Source organism: Lolium perenne, chromosome 3, assembly GCF_019359855.2.
Source record: "Lolium perenne isolate Kyuss_39 chromosome 3, Kyuss_2.0, whole genome shotgun sequence".
Lineage (NCBI taxonomy): Eukaryota > Viridiplantae > Streptophyta > Magnoliopsida > Poales > Poaceae > Lolium > Lolium perenne.
The window spans coordinates 38,448,952-38,470,862 of NC_067246.2; the positions used below are offsets into that span (position 1 = coordinate 38,448,952).

Consider the following 21,911-nt stretch of genomic DNA (forward strand, 5'->3'; position numbering starts at 1 on the left):
CGGAAGAAACCACCAAGGAAGGTGGAGTCCACATGGGACTCCACCTCCATGGCCGGCCAACCCTAGTGGGGGAGGAGTCCCAAGTGGACTCCCCCTTAGGGGGCCGGCCACCCCCCCACATGGGAGGTGGAACTCCCACCTTTGGTGGGAGTCCTAGTTGGGCTAGGTTTCCCCCTCTTATGGAAGGTTTTTGGTTCGGGTCTTATTCGAAGACTTGGACACCAACACTTGGGGATCCACCTATATAATGAGGGGCCAAGGGAGGGGGTCGGCCACCCCAAGACCACAAGCTGGCCGCCCCCCTTGAAGTGGCCGGCCACCCCCTCCCAAACCCTAGCCGCCCCCCTCTCCTCCATATAGCCCGCGTAGCTTAGCGAAGCTCCGCCGGACTTCTCCACCGCCACCGACACCACGCCGTCGTGCTGTCGGATTCAAGAGGAGCTACTACTTCCGCTGCCCGCTGGAACGGGAGGTGGACGTCGTCTTCATCAACAACCGAACGTGTGACCGAGTACGGAGGTGCTGCCCGTTCGTGGCGCCGGAACCGATCGTGATCAAGATCTTCTACGCGCTTTTGCAAGCGGCAAGTGATCGTCTACCGCAGCAACAAGAGCCTCCTCTTGTAGGCTTTGGAATCTCTTCAAGGGTGAGACTCGATACCCCCTCGTTGCTACCGTCTTCTAGATTGCATCTTGGCTTGGATTGCGTGTTCGCGGTAGGAAATTTTTTTTTTCTATGCAACGTTATCCTACAGTGGTATCAGAGCCGTGTCTATGCATAGATGGTTGCACGAGTAGAACACAATGGTTTGTGGGCGTTGATGCTCTTGTTATCTTTAGTTTGAGTACTTTGCATCTTTGTGGCATAGTGGGATGAAGCGGCTCGGACTAATTTTACATGACCGCGTTCATGAGACTTGTTCCTCGTTCGACATGCAACTTGTATTGCATAAGAGGCTTTGCGGGTGTCTGTCTCTCCTACTATAGTGAAGATTCAATTTACTCTTCTATTGAAAACATTAGTATCAACGTTGTGGTTCATGTTCGTAGGTAGATTAGATCTCTCTCGAAAACCCTAAACCACGTAAAATATGCAAACCAAATTAGAGACGTCTAACTTGTTTTTGCAGGGTTTGGTGATGTGATATGGCCATAATGTGATGATGAATATGTATGAGATGATCATTATTGTATTGTGGCAACCGGCAGGAGCCTTATGGTTGTCTTTAAATTTCATGTTGAGTAGAATTTCAAAGTAGTTGTAATAGTTGCTACATGGAGGACAATCATGAAGACGGCGTCATTGACCTTGACGCTACGCCGATGATGATGGAGATCATGCCCGAAGATGATGGAGATCATGTCCGTGCTTTGGAGATGAAGATCAAAGGCGCAAAGACAAAAGGGCCATATCATATCACATATAAACTGCATGTGATGTTAATCCTTTTATGCATCTTATTTTGCTTAGATCGCGACGGTAGCATTATAAGATGATCCCTCACTAAAATCTCAAGATAATAAAGTGTTCATCCTTAGTAGCACCGTTACCAAGTCTTGTCGTTTCGAAGCATCTCGTGATGATCGGGTGTGATAGATTCAATAAGTACATACAACGGGTGCAAGACAGTTTTGCACATGCGGATACTAAGGTGGCCTTGACGAGCCTAGCATGTACAGACATGGTCTCGGAACACGTGATACCGAAAGGTAGAGCATGAATCATATGGTTGATATGATGAACACTTTGAGTGTTCGCCATTGAAGTCACACCTTTTCTTGTGATGATCGGGTTTAGGTGCGGTGGATTTGGTTCGTGTGATCACTAAGATAATACGAGGGATATTGTTTTGAGTGGGAGTTCACCTAGATTTTTAATTATGTTGAATTAAAATTTGAACTCAATTTGTCATAAACTTAGTCTAAACTATTGCAAATATATGTTGTAGAGATGGCGTCCCCAATCAATTTTAATCAGTTCCTAGAGAAAGAGAAACTTAAGAGCAACGGTAGCAACTTCACCGACTGGTTCCTTCATGTGAGGATCTTCCTCTCTGGCGGAAATCTGCAATTTGTGCTTGATGCACCGCTAGGTGACCCTCCTGCAGAAGATGAAACCGATGAAGTAAAAGCTGTTTACGCGACTCGGAAAACTCGGTACTCTCAAGTTCAGTGTGCCATCCTGTGCAGTCTGGAATCCGATCTTCAAAAACGTTTTGAGCACCACGATCCTCATGAGTTGATGAATGAGCTGAAAGCTATATTCGAGACTCATGCGGCCATGGAATGCTATGAAGCATCGAAACATTTCTTCAGCTGCATGATGGAAGAAGGCAGCTCCGTTAGTGAGCACATGCTCGCCATGACCGGGCATGCGAAGAAACTCAGTGACTTGGGAATAGTGATTCCTAACAGACTGGGGATTAATCGTGTCCTTCAATCACTGCCACCAAGTTACAAGAACTTCGTGATGAACTACAATATGCAGAACATGAACAAGGAGTTACCTGAACTCTTTGGCATGCTAAAAGCTGCTGAGATTGAGATCAAGAAAGAGCACCAAGTGTTGATGGTCAACAAGACCACCAGTTTCAAGAAACAGGGCAAGTCTAAGGGAAAATTCAAGAAGGGTGGCAAGAAAGCTGCCACGCCTCCTATGAAACCTAAGAACGGCCCTAAGCACGATGCTGAGTGCTATTACGCAAGGAGAAGGGACAACTGGAAGCGTAATTGCTCCAAGTATCCGGCTGATCTGAAGAGCGGCCTTGTCAAGAAGAAGAAAGAAGGTATATCTGATATACATGTTATAGATGTTCATTTCTTGGTTCTCGTTCTAGTACAGGTATTTGATCTGGTTCGGTTGCTCATATTTGTAACTCGAAACAGGAACTAAAGAATAAACGACAACTGTTGAAAGATGAAGTGACGATGCGCGTTGGAAACGGATCCAAGGTCAATGTGATCGCAGTCGGCACACTTCCTCTACATCTACCTTCGGGATTAGTTTTAAGCCTAAATAATTGCTATTATGTACCTGCGTTGAGCATGAACATTATATCTGGATCTTGTTTAATGCAAGACGGTTATTCATTCAAGTCTGAGAATAATGGTTGTTCTATTTTTATGAATAATATCTTTTATGGTCGAGCACCACAAAAGAATGGCTTATTTCTGTTAGATCTCGATAGTAGTGATACGCATATACATAACATTGATGCTAAGCGAATTAAATTGAATGATAATTCTACTTATATGTGGCACTGTCGTCTTGGTCATATTGGAGTGAAACGCATGAAGAAACTCCATACTGATGGATTACTTGAATCACTTGACTTTGAGTCACTTGATAGATGCGAAGCATGTCTAATGGGAAAAATGACAAAGACTCCATTTTCTGGTATGATGGAGCGAGCTACTGACTTATTGGAAATCATACATACCGATATGTGTGGACCAATGAGCGTAGCATCGCGCGGTGGTTATCGTTATGTTCTAATCTTCACAGATGATCTGAGTAGATATGGGTATATCTATTTCATGAAACATAAATCCGAAACTTTCGAGAAGTTTAAGGAATTTCAAAGTGAAGTAGAAAATCAACGTAACAAGAAGATTAAATTTCTACGATCTGATCGTGGAGGTGAATATCTGAGTTATGAGTTTGGCATGCATTTAAATAAATGCGGAATACTTTCACAATTGACACCGCCGGGAACACCTCAACGTAACGGTGTGTCAGAGCATTAAATAATCGAACTCTCTTAGATATGGTTCGTTCTATGATGTCTCTTACTGATTTGCCGTTATCATTTTGGAGTTATGCATTAGAGACAGTCGCATTCACTTTAAATAGAGCACCATCAAAATCCGTAGAAACGACACCGTATGAATTATGGTTTAATAAGAAACCTAAGCTGTCGTTCCTGAAAGTTTGGGGTTGCGAAGCCTATGTAAAGAAGTTACAACCGGACAAGCTAGAACCCAAAACGGAGAAATGCGTCTTCATAGGATACCCTAAGGAAACTATAGGGTACACTTTCTATCACAGATCCGAAGGCAAAATCTTTGTTGCTAAGAACGGAACCTTTCTTGAGAAAGAATTTCTCACTAAAGAAGTGACTGGAAGAAAAGTAGAACTTCGATGAGATTGATGAATCTATACTCGTTGATCAGAGTAGCGCTTGATGCGGAAGTTGTACTGTATCGCCTACACCGGCAACGAGAGGAAGCTAATGATAATGATCATGAAACTTGAACGAGGAAACTCTTTGAACCTCGCAGATCGACAAGGGAACGTGCCATTCCTGATTGGTATGATCCTTGTCTAAATGTCATGATTGTGGATAACAATGATGAGGACCCTGCGACGTATGAAGAAGCGATGATGAGCCCAGATTCCAACAAATGGCAAGAAGCCATGAAATCTGAAATGGGATCCATGTATGATAACAAAGTATGGACTTTGGTAGACTTACACGATAGCCGAACGGCTGTCGAGAATAAATGGATCTTCAAGAGAAAAACAGATGTTGATGGTAATATTACTGTCTATAAAGCTCGACTTGTCGCAAAGGGTTTCCGACAAATTCAAGGAGTTGACTACGATGAGACTTTCTCACCTGTAGCGAAGCTAAAATCTGTGAGGATTTTGTTAGCAATAGCTGCATTTTTCGATTATGAGATTTGGCATATGGATGTCAAAACGGCGTTCCTTAATGGAGACATTGAGGAAGAGTTGTATATGGTACAATCCAAAGGTTTTGTCGATCCTAAAAATGCTGACAAAGTATGCAAACTTCAGCGTTCAATCTATGGACTGAAGCAAGCATCAAGAAGTTGGAACCGACGTTTTGATAAGGTGATCAAAGACTTCGGGTTTATACAGTGTCATGGAGAGGCCTGTATTTACAAGAAAGTGAGTGGGAGCTACATAGCATTCCTGATATTATATGTAGATGACATATTATTGATCGGGAATGATATAGAACTATTAAGCAGTATTAAAGGTTATTTGAATAATAGTTTTTCAATGAAAGACCTTGGTGAAGCATCGTATATATTAGGCATCAAGATTTATAGAGATAGATCAAGACGCCTAATAGGGCTATCACAGAGTACATATCTGGACAAGATTCTAAAGAAGTTTAGAATGGACGAAAGTAAGAAAGGGTTCTTACCTATGTTACCAGGCAAGGTATTGAGTAAGACTCAAGGACCGGCTACGGCAGAAGAAAGAGAAAGGATGAGTAATATCCCCTATGCCTCGGCGATAGGATCTATCATGTATGCCATGCTATGTACTAGACCGGATATAGCACATGCTTTGTTAGTTTGACTAGCAGATATCAAAGTGATCCGGGAATGGAACAACTGGACAACGGTCAAGAATATCCTGAAGTACTTGAAAAGAACTAAGGATATGTTTCTTTGTTATGGAGGTGACCAAGAGCTCGTTGTAAACGGTTACACCGATGCAAGTTGGAACAACGATCCCGATGACTCTAAGTCACAATCTGGGTACGTGTTTATATTGAATGGTGCTGCGTAAGCTGGGCAAGCTCGAAGCGATTGCACGGTGGCGAAGTCTTCAACAGAATCGAGTACATAAGCGGCCCGGAGGCTTCATCAGAAGAGGTATGGATGAAGAGGTTCATTGTAGAGCTCGGTGTGGTTCCTAGTGCATTGGACCCATTAATCATTTACTGTGATAACATGGGTGCCATCGCCAATGCACAAGAGCCAAGATCACACAAGAGGCTGAAGCATATCAAGCTGCGTTACCACTCGATTCGCGAGTACATCGAAGATGGAGAAGTAAAGATTTGCAAAGTACACACTGATCTGAATGTAGCAGATCCGTTGACTAAAGCTCTCCCTAGGGCAAAGCATGACCAACACCGAGGAATGCCATGGGTGTTAGGTATATTACGATGTAATCTAGATTATTGACTCTAGTGCAAGTGGGAGGTGAAGGAGATATGCCCTAGAGGCAATAATAAAGTGGTTATTATTTATATACGTATGTTTATGATAAATGTTTATATATCATGCTAGAATTGTATTAATAGAAACATTAGTACATGTGTGATATGTAGACAAACAAGAAGTCCCTAGTATGCCTCTTAAACTAGCTTGTTGATTAATGGATGATTAGTTTCATAATCATGAACATTGGATGTTATTAATAACAAGGTTATATCATTATATGAATGATGTAATGGACACACCCAATTAAGCGTAGCATAAGATCTCGTCATTAAGTTATTTGCTATAAGCTTTCGATACATAGTTACCTAGTCCTTATGACCATGAGATCATGTAAATCACTTATACCGGAAAGGTACTTTGATTACACCAAACACCACTGCGTAAATGGGTGTCTATAAAGGTGGGATTAAGTATCCGGAAAGTATGAGTTGAGGCATATGGATCAACAGTGGGATTTGTCCATCCCGATGACGGATAGATATACTCTGGGCCCTCTCGGTGGAATGTCGTCTAATGTCTTGCAAGCATATGAATGAGTTCATAAGAGACCACATACCACGGTACGAGTAAAGAGTACTTGTCAGGAGACGAGGTTGAACAAGGTATAGAGTGATACCGAAGATCAAACCTCGGACAAGTAAAATATCGCGAGACAAAGGGAATTGGTATTATATGTAAATGGTTCATTCGATCACTAAAGTCATCGTTGAATATGTGGGAGCCATTATGGATCTCCAGATCCCGCTATTGGTTATTGGTCGGAGTGAGTACTCAACCATGTCCGCATAGTTCACGAACCGTAGGGTGACACACTTAAAGTTGGATGTTGAAATGGTAGTACTTGAATATGGAATGGAGTTCGAATATTTGTTCGGAGTCCCGGATATGATCCCGGACATCACGAGGAGTTCCGGAATGGTCCGGAGAATAAGATTCATATATAGGATATCATTTTATGTGAATTAAAATGTCGCGGAAGGTTCTATGGAAGGTTCTAGAAGGTTCTAGAAAAGTCTGGAAGAAACCACCAAGGAAGGTGGAGTCGTGGACTCCACCTCCATGGCCGGCCAACCCTAGTGGGGGAGGAGTCCCAAGTGGACTCCCCCTTAGGGGGCCGGCCACCCCCCCACATGGGAGGTGGAACTCCCACCTTTGGTGGGAGTCCTAGTTGGGCTAGGTTTCCCCCTCTTATGGAAGGTTTTTGGTTCGGGTCTTATTCGAAGACTTGGACACCAACACTTGGGGATCCACCTATATAATGAGGGGCCAAGGGAGGGGGCCGGCCACCCCAAGACCACAAGCTGGCCGCCCCCCTTGAAGTGGCCGGCCACCCCCTCCCAAACCCTAGCCGCCCCCCTCTCCTCCATATAGCCCGCGTAGCTTAGCGAAGCTCCGCCGGACTTCTCCACCGCCACCGACACCACGCCGTCGTGCTGTCGGATTCAAGAGGAGCTACTACTTCCGCTGCCCGCTGGAACGGGAGGTGGACGTCGTCTTCATCAACAACCGAACGTGTGACCGAGTACGGAGGTGCTGCCCGTTCGTGGCGCCGGAACCGATCGTGATCAAGATCTTCTACGCGCTTTTGCAAGCGGCAAGTGATCGTCTACCGCAGCAACAAGAGCCTCCTCTTGTAGGCTTTGGAATCTCTTCAAGGGTGAGACTCGATACCCCCTCGTTGCTACCGTCTTCTAGATTGCATCTTGGCTTGGATTGCGTGTTCGCGGTAGGAAAATTTTTGTTTTCTATGCAACGTTATCCTACACCATCCCCACCCAAACTTTTCCGCCCGACAACCTCGACTCTCCCCAACAAAGGTTCTTCTTCGAGGTCCTCCTCCGCACGAGTACTCTCCCACGAGTCAAGATCCTCCACCGGACGTACTCCTCCAACATCCTCTCCGCCCGAACTAGACCTACACATCACAACCAATGAAACCTTTATGCTCCAGCTAGCGCTGACCAGTTCCGCTCCTCCCGACAGGACATGAAGCTTCGCCATATACCCCACCATCCGTCACGAGCTTTGCCTCTATGCCACCGATTAATTTTGTTGATTCATATTGATGAATGTGTCCAATCATTTGAATTTGTTGATCTTATCGAACACTAAAATGTATAGATTTGGCCATGGTTTGAAATCTGCAGATGAATATGTGCCCATGCCAGTAATTGATTTTTGACACTGTGCAAATTTGTTCTTTTTTTGAAATGTGCATATGAATGTGCACATGCTAGTGATTGATTATTAATTATATCGCGTGTATATCGAATTCAATGCCATTGAAGACATTATATTACTGAACTTAGCAAATTTCATAAGCCCCCCCAAAAAAAAGGGGAAGAATAATTTCTACGATCTTCTCCCCACCAGAATTTCTCCCCACAGAAATCCATAAGCATGCTCTCTATAAACATAAGCCTAAAAGAAGCGGCCCTAAGTCTAAGTCTAAGTCTAAATCTAAATCTAAGTTTAAATCCAAATCTAAGTCTAAGTCTAGATCGGAGGTGATGTTTCGGCGCATAGGTGCATATGAAACTATTATATAAAATACAGAAAAAATAAAATTTTAAAATGTCAAAAAATTCCAAGATAAAATTTTGCGTGTATATTCATACATTCTATATTCGCACAAAAGTTTTGGGGAAAACCGACCATTTTATTTGATCTGTGTAAAAAAGACAAAAAAAAAAATCCCGTGAATAGTCATGTGAGAACATAAAAAAATGTATTTCTTACACGGGACACAAAAAATGTTCCTTTTTCCCGAAAACTTGTGTGCGGAAATAGAATGTCTAGATGTACATGCGCAATTTTATTTTAAATTTTTTTAATATTTTGAAATGTATTTTCGCACTGTGGATTCATATGCACCCATAAGCCGAAATGAATATCCCTGTCTAAATGTACTAAACATTCATGAGTTTCATTTTAATAGTATACAGATTATACAATTTTGCCTGATGAAAAATCTGTTATTTAGTGTAGACTCGCCAAACTTTGTGGTGAAACACTGTTTGTTCCCAAATACTAGATTGATTGATTGACCGGGCCCAAGAAGCGCCAGCCCATGAGTTACGAGGAGACGCGTGAGCTCAAAAAACACATCAGCTCATTGAAAAAAAAAGGTTACGAGGACACACGCGCCGGTCGCCGGAGCGAGCGGGCGTGCGTCTCCGGCAGGCTGCGCCGTAAGGCCTTCAGCAGTTCCGGATACCTTCATAATATATCTAGGGGTTCCCGTCAACTCGCGACCGTTCCTCTACGGAGCAGGCGGCACCCGATTCCGTGGTCGGAGGGGCTCTCGATCTCGCGGCCGGCGGGGATCATCGTGCAAGATGCGCAAGTCGGCGTTGGTGGCGATGTGCCGCCTCTTCCACAGTTCGGTCTATAATCACTGAGTCACCCTCTCCCTCTGCGAATCGATCCCCGAATTCTGGCGCACGACGCCTGCAACTGAAGAGAAAGGGTCAGTAAATTGACCCCCCCCCCCCCCCCCCCTCTCCCCCTCTGTGAATCGATCCTGCTTTCGATTGATTTAACTCCTTAGAATTTATCTCAGATTTAGTGATTGGCTGTATTCGGTTAAGTAATATTAAAAAAAATTGAGTGTTAATGTTAGTGGTTACGCAAGCAATTTCAGAGGACCCGGTGCTATTAGTAGTACCACATCACATCGCTAGTAACTCTACTGTTAAATAAATACTATTGTTCATACTGAAATATGAAAGCAGTTTCATTTTTACTTTTTTAGTGGACACTCAAGTAACTCACTTTTATATGTTTTAGAAAATCCTTGCAGTTAAGCTAGCTGATTGGTATCTGTTTAAATGTTTTAACTTAACTCCGCTAGATCAGTTGGAAATCAAGGCTACATGTAATGTTCTCCAGGCTGGTCATGTATCTAGGTATAAACATTATGGGTATAAATAAAAACAACAGAAAGTTAGTCCTGAGGATTCATGCTCATGCGTATGGTTGATCAGTTATTTTATACTTTGTACTAACTAGTATGTACTCGTAGTCTTGGCAGGAGTGTTTGGAGAAGGCACAATATGGTTACTATGGGTTACACTTGGTCCTTTAGAGTTAATATTGGGTCCCTCTGCCTGCATGATTGTCTTATCAACAAGTTTGGAAATGGTACAATTTGTTTTCCAACTATAATAGTTCTTAGACTTCATGTTTTGCTATTTCAACACTTGGTATTCATGGATTAGAACTCATTGCCGTGAACTTATATAATTGTGAAGGAAGATCTGATAAGAAATCCTAGTGTAAAGGATGTTGTAGCAATGTTAACTTGTGATATGTCCAGTTACTTATGTTTTGTATAAATGTGTATAATGATGTAAACTGGACACTGAACCACCTACGTTGACATGAATTGTACAGAACCGTGAATGTTTAAAACTCATTTGTATAAAGCTTGGATGCATCTACATGATTTGTACAAATTCTCATGTAGACGTAAGGAGACACGCACCATTTGGTGATAATGATCCAGCAAGTAGCTGCATCGAAGCAGGTCTGACTGGACAAGAACATTTCACGAAGAAGCTTAATTTAGTGACTAGCTCTATCAAAAGTTAGACTGGAATTGCAGATATGCAGGTTTTTGTACTTTATTGTTGACAACTTGTACAAAGAACCTCATTTGTTGTTCCGTCATATATATTAGTGAGTTATCATAGTTTTGTCAAGTGGTACGTAGTGATTTATTTGTGTACATGATACAAATGTTTCTTTCTTTACTATGATTAATTCAAGCCGTAGCATAGACTAAGTTAGGTTTGTTCGCCAAGATCCCTTTTCTTGATAATGTATGGATAAACTTGTCTTCAGGTTAGGTTGGCTATTGGCTAGGGGAGTGGATGTACAATACAACCACTCAAGTTCAAGTCATCAGGGATGCGAATTTGGGTTCTTATTCTTTAAAAAAAAGGGTTAGGTTGGCTGGCTCCGTCTATGCCATTTAGCAAAAACCTTGCCAAGTTGTCCACACACCTAAGGTGTATCCTCCAGCGACAGCTTCTACTGAACATGGGCACAACTCATGAACTCAGCAAGCTGGCTACCAAATCATCTGCATGCAGTTTCTCTGAGGAAAATACACATATGCCATTTAAAACATCTATTAATTTCCTTGTCAATGCAATTTTTAATCTGAATCAATAGGAAGAAATTAGGCTGGCATTGTTGTTGTTAATTTCTTGGGTCAACAATGGTGTAACACCATGTTGCGTCAAGGCTGGTGAATATGTAACTAACAATATTAACAGAACCACAGGTAGATGCAGCCATGGTGTAGCCCAGCTGGACAAGAGTAGGGGCACCATAGGCACTACCCTCCTGGTGGCCTGCGGTGGAGATGGCATTCACATCTCACCACCTCAATAGGATCGTGGTTAGTTTCGAGACGTGCCTTATAGTGTGTGTTCGCCTACCCACTAGGTAGGGCCAGTTTCTTTTTTCTATACTAGGTGGATCGGAACAAAAACCTATGGTAAACATTTCTTATGATAATTCCCTCCACTCCAAATTAATTTTACAACCAAGATTTTTTGGAGTGTTATTCAAATTTTGTTTTAAATATTCTGAATTCATGTATGAACCTACTGGCGTATTACCTTTAGTTCGAGGTTGAGGAGGTTTGCTCCTCTTCTTTATGTAGAGCTCTAATTTCCTAATGCTACTGTCAGTGCATGTTCATGGTAGATTGTTATCCTTGCTTTAAAATAAATATAGTGCTCACCTTATCTATCAAAAAAAATTACGTTATGTTGTTACTAAATGTTCTTGCAAAGATGTCCAGCAATGGTGTAATATAATCTGTATTGTCCATTGTTTTCCTTTTTGTTTCATTAATTGCTTTTTTGGTATTTATACCAGCTTTGAATGTCACTGAAGGCGAGTAAAGACTGACAGACAATAATAAGATTTGGTTGAAGACATACAACAGAGGTTGGTAAACATCGTGCACTTTCCTACTCCCCCTTTTTCATTTTACTCCGCATATAAGATTTGGTTGAAGTCATAATTTGACAAGTTTGACCAATTATATGTAAAAATATATTACTATTCAGAAAATTAAAATTTAAAATAATATCATTAGTACCGTAATGCAAAGTACTATCATATCATTTCTATTCGATTATGTAGATACTGATATTTTACCATGGATAGTTGGCCAAAGATTACAAAGCTTGACTTTGACCAAATCTTAGATTCGGAGTAATATGGAACGGATGGATTAATAATTTTTTTTTGTGATCCCTTTTCCTGTTTGGATGAATATATTGAGTTTTGAATATCTATCATCTACAACTATGAAAGGGTTTTAAATTAGTATGATCTTGCTAACATGTCCACATAATCTATTTTTGCGTTTTCCATATGTTCTCCAATCTTGTTAAAAGTCAGAAAATGTGGATACAGACAATCTGGGATATACAACGATGGCATTTTCTGCATTATGTTTGGAATTATGATAAAACATTATTTGAAGGGCCTATATTGATTAATGAATGCTTTTAACATATAAAATCCTGTTGTTATACTTCTTACTTTGTAGTTTAGTAGGACAAGAGAGCCATTTATCTGCATGCTATCATGTTGGCTGTTGGTGTGATAAATTCATGCAAAACTCAGTTTGCTACAGGTCGTATTGTTCGATTTACCTCCATATATTCCCATGAATGATCGAACTCATTCTCTCACCATCTTATAATATGTTTTGGCTTTTGCTAATACTCTATGTGGCCACTTGGCCAAATGTCGAATTATAAGATCTTGATCATTTAGAACTTAGGGCATAAATCTTAGATGTTTTTTTCTACTTTGGTGTCTCTGTCGCTTTTGAGTCTGGAGCTCCTAGTGTTCGTGGGTATAGATCCCTTTTGCTGGGCCACCTTCTGAACTCGTCTAGTGAGGGCTCATTTTCGAAACCCAGAACAAAAGAAAAGAAAAGGGGGATTGTGCAACCCCGTGCTGTTGTTGTCCGCCTGCCGCTGCTGCCCCATTGCCGCGGCTTCTCTTCTAACACACCCTGGCTGTCTCTGCATCCCCATCCACCGCCCACTGTCTCCGGTTGTCTTCGTGTATATTGTCTCCTTCGAATAGTTCTATTTTCTCTATTAATTTGATTTGTTCTGTGGTGACCGATTTGGGGTTTATCCACATGCAGGTGGAGGTTACCATGGAGATGGCGGAGGAAGAGAAGTCGGCACGAGGAACTGTAAGCACCACAACAGTTCCAATTGTACTTCCTTACCGGGTCCTGGAAAGAATTAGCAATATGTCTCGAGCTTCAGCTTTAATGGATGCTATAACCTGGGTTTCTCTTTGGCATATGTTAGTCTAGATTCTCGACTTCAATGTAGTTATGTTGCGACGGTCTTGATTATATCGTTTTCCTCTCTGGTCTCTCATGACTTTTTACATTAGCGCAGCTTGCAACCTATGGGGTGACACAGTGCGGTAGAGGGTCTTTGGTGTGTCTACTTCAGCGTGGAGGACGTCAAGCTTTGTCACGGTGCTTCATCTTTGGGACATAAAAAAATTTGTAATAGAAAAAGTGCATTTGCACACCGTGTCGGTGTGCACCTGTGGGGTTGTGACACATGTCAAGCTTATGGCCTCGGTAATCTCCCTCTCTAAGATAGGGGCCCATAGGTTGCGGCTTGCATCTGCGTCACGGTTACCGGTTGTTGATTTACATTTTGAGACTGCTGAACAGCCTTGCCGGCTGGTGAATGCTCTGCCCGGGAACCAGATTATAAACAGGTTCAGCGTTTCATCCCCGGGCGGTACGGTACTAATCATTACAGTGCTAATAGATCGAGCACTCTCGATTGTAAGACCGAACATGCCAAAAAAAACAATGTATGCCCAATATTACCGTCAGACTCCGCCCGAGTTGGCCCAATAAGAAAGCCTCGGCCCGTACTGGCCTAACGAACGCACGGAGGCCGATCTCGTCGTGTACCTCGTACACTCGCACCGGAACGAGCGCGTGTCGCCGGCAGCGGCGCTGCACGGCCGGCCGGATTCTATTGAGCTAGCTAGCGTTTTTCGCTTTCTCGTGGCAGTTACTCTATCACGCGATTCTGTCGTCGAAGGGGTTCAACCTCGCGGGACGAGGGCGGCGTATGTTCTCTCTGGTAAGAATCTAGTATCATGTATGCTTTGGCCTTTGACCCTCTTTGACTTACATAAATGTGACGAAAGATCTGATAAACGCCAATCATATGCGAACAGCGCTTAGCATCATGGCATGTCATCTTAATTGGTGTACCAAAAAAGGTTCGCCCGTCCTGTCGCTCCCAGCTGGTGGCCAACCCCTAGCGCCAACCACCCTCCTCCCCCATCGCCGCTATCGGCGTGAGCCGCCGGTCAAAGCCCGTGCGGTGCTGGCTGTGGTGGACTTCGGGATCCTGCTAAATGAGGTGGTAGCGTGAGGCTCTCCCATCCCGGAGGCGGAGATCTGAAGCAACGAATCAGCGGCTCCTTGCGCGATGGCTGGCGCGCCACGGCGAGGTGACTCCTCGTGGTCGAGGCGGAGGAGCTCGACGTCGCTGGCTTCTTACCTGTGGGTCGACGATAGCGGTTGCGTGGCTTCCACTGGCATGTTCTCTCGGGAGATGAGGCGGCGACCTCCAGTGGAGCGGCAACGTCGACTACGGCGGCTAGTGGCGTCCACTGGTGCGTGTCGTCGTCCTTATCCACGTGGTTGGCAAGGCAGCGTTGGGTGGCGGCTGGGGCGTGGTGGGTGCTCCGGCGCCCATCTCCCCCATATCTGAATGTATTCTTTTCTCCTCATGCTGGTCTCTTCCCCACCAGAGCTTGTCATCGGCTCCTTTGCTGGACCCGGGAACGTCTTTGGGGGGTGGTGGTGTGAGACCGCGACCGGGAGAAATCCCTGGTCGGCTGGACCAACCACATCAGCGACGACACCCCTAGGCATCGTGCTTCTTCTTGAGGGGCTGTTGTGGTCCCGTTTCTCCCACCCTGGCCATGTTCCCACTACTAGGAATAAGCTTATAACCGGACTTATTACCACCGGCGAACTCGGGCCAAAGTGGCCGGCGGTAAGGCCTTCTAGGGTTGCGTCGCGTTACCGTCGGCGAGTTCGTCTTGAATGCGCCGGGGCTAGCCCACTTAGCGCCGGCAAGTTGCTCTTGAATGCGTAGGGGGTGTGTTGGGCCATGAGGCCACAGATGGGCCTCGCATTACCGCCGGCGGATGGGGGTGAAAGCGTCGGGGCTAGATGGCGGCCTTGCCATGCCGAAGCAAGAAAAGGTCGCGGGGCCGGCACGTGACTCCTATGTGACCATGACGGAGGCCTTGGAGGAGGAGGCGCCCGTTGTTGCCGAGGTGAAGGAGGAGGGGGCCGTGGTGGTGCTGACGGAGGACGATGCTCCGGAGGAGGCAGACACGGAAGCCGTGGCTGATCCGCCCTACGCCACGGAGTTAGCCGGCATGGTGGTCGCAGAAGGGTTCCAGGACGAATCCACCGAAGGTGCACAACAGAGACTCGAGGGAGGAGACGGTGGCAACCAGTTAGAAGCAGAAGCCGGAGTTTTGACAGGCCGAGATGAACCCGGTTCCGGCAGGAGATCTTGGTTGTGAGGATCCCGGTCACTTCCATTTGTTACATCTTACTTATTATTTCCCATCAGAGAACTTCTTTAGGTATTTTTAGCTGAACCTGGACTTAATGTTAACTGAGGATGTCAAGTGGTACATTAGAGGCGTGTTTGGTAGGCTGGGCCGAAATCCTACATGACTGGCACAACGAGATGGGGGCCCCTACGCGTCGCGAATGGACCACGGGCCACTTTTGGCCCATCGTTTGGTAGCCTGTGCTGCACCGGCCCGAACAAAAGTGTGCATTGTTTGGATGCCTGGATACAATGTTCCATCTCTGTTCAGCCACAACACATGTGTTTGGTTGCCATTTTTGGCACCCTGACAACAGCTTCTCCTCACCATATTCAAATATGGTGACCTTACCATCATATAACGGCAAACAAATAGCTCAAACACGATCATAAGCACATAAAACACTTATACACAACGAACAAAGTGCTTAACAGTTCCTAATCTAGCGTCAGATTGGTAAGACGCTTGCCTAAACCTGGGGGCAGACTACCCAGGTCCAAAAGCAGTGTTCAACAGCCTACTAGAGGCCAGCACAACAGTGAGATATGCACAAAAGAATTTATTAACAACCCCCTAGAGGCCAACACAACTACATGATCAAACATAAACAGAGGCAGCGGTGGAGCAGCAGCACCTTAACAACGAGGATCAGCAAAAGGGCCCTCGCGGTGCCTCTTGCAGCCGAAGATGCTGCAGCAGGATGTCTCCTTCCTGAAGACGTCAACCTTGAAGCCGTCGTCCTGAGGGGTGAAGACGATCGTGTCATCGACGCGGAGCAAAAGCCTTTTGGCGAACTCGGTCTAGGACTTGATAAAGCCGACGCGATGTCCCGTCCACTGCAGCTGCACCTTCCACTCGCAACGCTAGCCCAAGTACAAGCAGACATTCACCGGGGGGCATTGTACTTGAGCTTGTACTTGGTGATCAGGAGCTGCTCCATGTACGGCGGGACGGCGAGGGAATGGAGGTCGTGGCTCTCCACATGCATGAAGAACACCGGCAGACGCTGCCTGGCATCATGCCCCAGGTTAGCAGGACGGCCGGCGTGATTCCTTGGCGCCGTGATCTGCTGGTGCGCTTGCATGAACGTTACGTTGGGGTCACGAAGCTGCACCCGGACGGCCTCGTCCCTTGCGTTCATTATTGGCCCTTCCGAGAACGCTTCCAGGAAGGGCCAGTTCTGCAGATGCAATGAAAATGCTAAGAGTTAGCAATGCACAAATCACTGTCATGGACTTGACACTGTGGCAATGGGAAGCACAAGCACAAGCAATGTCATGGACTTGACATTGTGGCAATGCCAAGCACAAGAATAAGCATTGTCATGGACTTGACAGGCAATGGCAAGCACAAACACAAGCAGTGTCATGGACTTGACACTGTGGCAATGGCAAGCACAAGCACTGTCATGGACTTGACATTGTGGCAATGGCAAGCACAAGCACTGTCAAGGACTTGACATTGTGGCAATGCCAAGCACAAGCTCAAGCACTGTCATGGACTTGACATTCTGGCAATGCCAAGCACAAGCACAAGCAGTGTCATGGACTTGACATTGTGACAATGCCAAGCACAAGCACAAGCAGTATCATGGACTTCACATTGTGGAAATGGCAAGCACAAGCACAAACACTGTCATGGACTTGACATTGTGGCAATGGCAAGCACAAGCACAAGCAGTGTCATGGACTTGATATTGTGGCAATGCCAAGCACAAACACAAGAAGTGTCATGGACTTGACACTGTGGCAATGCCAAGCTGAAGCACTGTCATGGACTTGACACTGTGGCATGGCAAGCTGAACCACTGTGACAAACACGCATGCACTTTGCCATGGATCCTATCTACATTCCTATGTACACTGTCATCTAGTCGATCTAAACAAGAGGAGAAGGAGTCGATTGAAGGTACTTACGATAGGGTGGAGCGACAGCGGCCCACTCTGAGGAGGAGGAGGATGCGCAGAGGCGGCGGTAGGTCCTCGAGGACGTCGCACTCCAAATCCGGGTGGAGGCGGTAGGCCCTCGCCGTCGGAAACCCTAGTGGGGACGAGGCAAAAAACCCCGTTGTCGAAGGATCCACCGGCCGAATCCCGGCGGTTTGCAGAGCCAGGACGGCGGCGCTGCGGGTTGCGACGTCGGCCGGCCTCGTGCTCGCGAACGCGATGGCCGATTCATTACAGGCATGCGGCCAGCATCCATCTGCGCCGCCGAGTCGTGGCCTCCGGCCTCGTACTCGCGGACGAGGCGCGGGAGCATGTCCCTGAACCTGGTGGCTGTTGGCCGGACGGCTGGATCCGTCGTGGCCGGAGAGGAAGGCGGAGGAGGAGGCGAGGAGGCCATGGTGGCGGTTGATGGGACAGGACGGTGACTGTCTGTGCCAGGAGTGAATGGGGAGAGAAAAGAACAACCAGTGAGGGGAAGTGGGGAGCGAGGACCAAGATAAGGCGGTGCCCGCGCTTCTCCACGCGTGCAACGGTTGCACACGGGCGTGCAAAATGACACGACAACGGGACAGGCCCGCTCGAAACTGCCGATTCAGGCGTTCCTCCAAGGCATGTCCCAGGGGTGCTTTGAGAACTAGTTGGGCCACAATGCGAACCTCTTACGGGCAACCAAACGGGCCGATTTTAGCTGGGCCAATGCAAGCCAAAGGGCTCATAGCCTACCAAACGCGCCCTAGCTCATTGGGTTTCAATACGTATGTCACTTTTAGATTCTGATTTACACTACTGTTCAAACATTTTATAGACTTGAATAACTAGCTATTACTGGAAAAATAATTTTATTCCATTTTCTTAGTACACTGAGTCCAGTAAATGATGGGTAGAACGGCTACCGTTGTGGCCTTGTGGGTTTTCATGCCAAAATTCTGCATGCAGATATGTTCATGCCAATGTGTGGAATTTACGGTATCCGTCTTTGATCATGAAGAAAGTTTTCATGAAGAAAGCTAATTTTGATCATTGTGTTTCAATTGATTTTGGATTTCAGAATTGCTTACTGGCTCAAACTGATTCTTGTGCAGATATACACATGTATATGCTGATCTGAATTCTGTCAGTTGCCATTTGACTATGTGCACATTTCGAGAACGGTTTGGTTTGAAGATATCACAGGTGACAAATACAACAAAGAGGTACTTGAATCTGTTTTTTGCTCAACCAGTTGAAAATAGTGCGCTTTGCTTGATGCTAATATCCATAATTATTGCTTTCCGTTTATTTTTTATCGGACTTGAATATGCATGCCTGCATCAGCCTAATGTAACATGAATTTGAAGCCTCTCATGCCCATGTAACTCAAGAGAATTCTTAGTATACCCAGAACCGCTTTTCACAATGAAACATATTATCACAAGTGATATATATTGATATAGAGATATAAATCTCTGCAAGTGAATTTATTTTGAGCTATCAATTCTGTAAAATGTAGTTTCAGATTTAAAGCATTTCACTTCTACTGACAAGGATAAGCATTAGGAAAACATGTTGTTCGGTAAACGTGGTTGCACATTATTTTGGATATTGTTTGCATTAGGAAAATATTTCTTTCATATATATAAGAATAGCTACATGTCTTAACAAAGGTATCCGAGTTTTTCTTTTGGTAGGCCAAGCCCTAGAGGTTGTATTTTGTTAGAGGATCTCTACCCTTTTTGAATTTCCTTTTTTTGTTGTCACGCAGATGTTGTATCTGTTATTGTTGGTGTGATAATGAATTCCATGAGTCGGAAGGTATGACATATCAAAAAAGGGAAGTTTAGTGGACCTGACAGAATGAAGTAGAGCGGATATGAAATATTGTTATGTATGTATTGATGAAGTATTTTGAATATGTCATTCCATTTGTTCAGCTTATCTGAATATGAAGTACAACAACTTCGTTTTTGCTTGTGCAGCTTATCTGAATAATCATGCTATATCAATTATAAGGAGGTCGGTGTCCTCTTCCTGACTCGGGGAGAATGTTGAGGACGACGACAAGGTCGGGGAAGCTCTCCTTGTCGAGCCAGCGAGACCGACACTACCCTCCTGGTGGCAAGAAGCTGAGACGAGCTGGAGCTCTGCTTGTCCAGCTAAAGCTTCTGGCGAGACCGCAAGCTGGAGACGTGCTGAGCCCTGCATGAGATGGATCGAGAGGATGTGGGAAGTGGAGCAGAGTAGGGCGGGATGGAGGCGCGTGGATGCTCAGTGCTGGGTGCAGCGGGCAGCTAGCTCGCTCGCTCTGCTACAGCAGACTAATCGCATTATGTAACTTTTATACATTTTTTTTGCTTCTTAAATTCATTACCGCCGCTGCATAGCCTTGGTTGCCATGGGTAACTGATTTAATATTTTTTATTTCTTTAAATATGTACCGCCGACACATACAAATATGGCTTATGCGCTGGGGGTAACAGATACCCCCGGCGTATATGCGAACCGGGGATAACGACACATTACCACCGGCGAAAATGAAGGTGCTGGCGGTAAGGCATTACCACCGGCGAGGTGATCGCTGGCGAATGCGAATGCTCCGGCGGTAGCAAAATCTGTGCGCCGGCGGTAAGCAAAATCCTACTAGTGCCCCGGGTGAAAACCTGAAGTCCGTTGGATTGGGTGACAACGATGCCATGGGCGTCTGTTCCTCCTTGGGGTGCCGCTTAGGGGAATTGTAGTCACCGGTTTAGGGCTGCTGAGGTGGTAGTGGCTTCTTCATCAGTGGTCGTGGCCTCTGATTGCGTTCTTGGTGGAAGCTCCTTCGGACGGTGGCAGTGCAATCCCGATGGCTTCGTCAGCTTTGACTAGGTGTATCTGGCTCTAACCAGGTTGGCATGTGGTCGGCATACAACGTCTGACGATTCGGCATCCTTTGAGCCAGGACAAGAGGGAAGGGACCCCTTTTGGGTGTCTAGTGCTGCAACCTATCCCAAGCTATGATGTTCATGAAGATATCCCTCAAAGCAGCATGTGGTTTCCTCGAACCTGGGTTGCTTCTTCCTAGATGGCATCACGAGGAGGCTTCGACATCAACATGTTGTGTTTCTTTGTTTATCTTTTGTTGTTCGTATCGGTGTGTCATAAGTGGGTTAGCACCTTGTATCAAATTTTGGCTGTTTGGGGATTTATTAATTTTAAATTGGGCACTTGTGTCTTATGTTTATGTTTAAATGTCATTTGAATAATTATTTCTACCATGTACTACCTTTATCTATAAATAGATATCTTAGATTTGTTTAAATCTGAATGTATTTAGATAACATTTAGTGTCTAGATACATGCAGAATTAGATAAATCTAAACCATCAAGTTATAGATCGAGGGAGCACTACAAGAAAAATCTTCCATAGAGATATTTTTACTAGAGAGACTTCCTACTTTGTCTCTTTAAAAATCATAATGAAATACTTTGCATGTTGTAGTGACACTTTCTGAGACACTTCGGAAATAGCCTCAAATGTAGGGACGTTAGTTGAGACATTTCTGTAAGGATTGTAATTGTCATTTTAGAGACAACTTATGAGACACTCCAAAGTGTTATATGTAAGTTATCAAGAGGCAATCGATGAGACACTTCATTGTATGTCTTTACTTTTTATCTAAAGGCAATGTTTGAGGTATTTTGCTTGTTCCTTAGAGATATTTGTTCTATGTTTTGGTCACGGTGGGCAATACTAAATAGAAATTAGTTCCAAGTATCAACATATACTTGTGAAAGGGTGACATGGTTAATGGAATAAGTCTTAATCATTAAAATCATGAGTTCGAGTATTGTTTTTTTCACATGGTTTCTTAACATTTATTTACTGTAGTGACACAATATAATGCTTATGTCTTCTAAAAGTAAATACATTATCACTATTGTCCTTAGCACGTAGAGACACCGCCCGTAGTGACAGTTTTGAGACAATATGGAAAGTGGCTCTATAACTACGAGTAAGCGCAATTTAAATGTCTCTATTGGACCAAAATAGTGTCTCTACATAGTGGAGTAATAATTATGTTAAACTGGACATTGCACCACTTATGTCAACATGAGTTGTGCAGAAAATTGGTACTACATTCTAGTAATAAACACGGAGTTATTTGAAAAGATTTTAGACTTGTTGTTTTTTGCATCTATGTCAATGAAGGTGGTGTAATGTGGAACTGATCATAGTATTAACACCATTACATGTTGTTTGGTATGTTATCTTTGCTCCAAGTACCCAGAGATCTGCATCATCAAAGAACTTCTTTACAAAGAAGGTTTTCTGATTGTTGCTATCAATACTTATACT

General features: G+C 44.6%; 1 long non-coding RNA gene across 1 annotated transcript; it reads left to right on the forward strand.

Annotated features, from left to right (window-relative positions):
- The first annotated feature begins 9,071 nt into the window (after nucleotides 1-9,071).
- LOC127340722 (uncharacterized) lies at nucleotides 9,072-13,785 on the forward strand. The gene is made up of 4 exons (XR_007874804.2): nucleotides 9,072-9,456; nucleotides 11,880-11,951; nucleotides 13,174-13,224; nucleotides 13,439-13,785. It is a non-coding gene; the product is annotated as an uncharacterized lncRNA (long non-coding RNA).
- The last annotated feature ends 8,126 nt before the right edge of the window (nucleotides 13,786-21,911 follow it).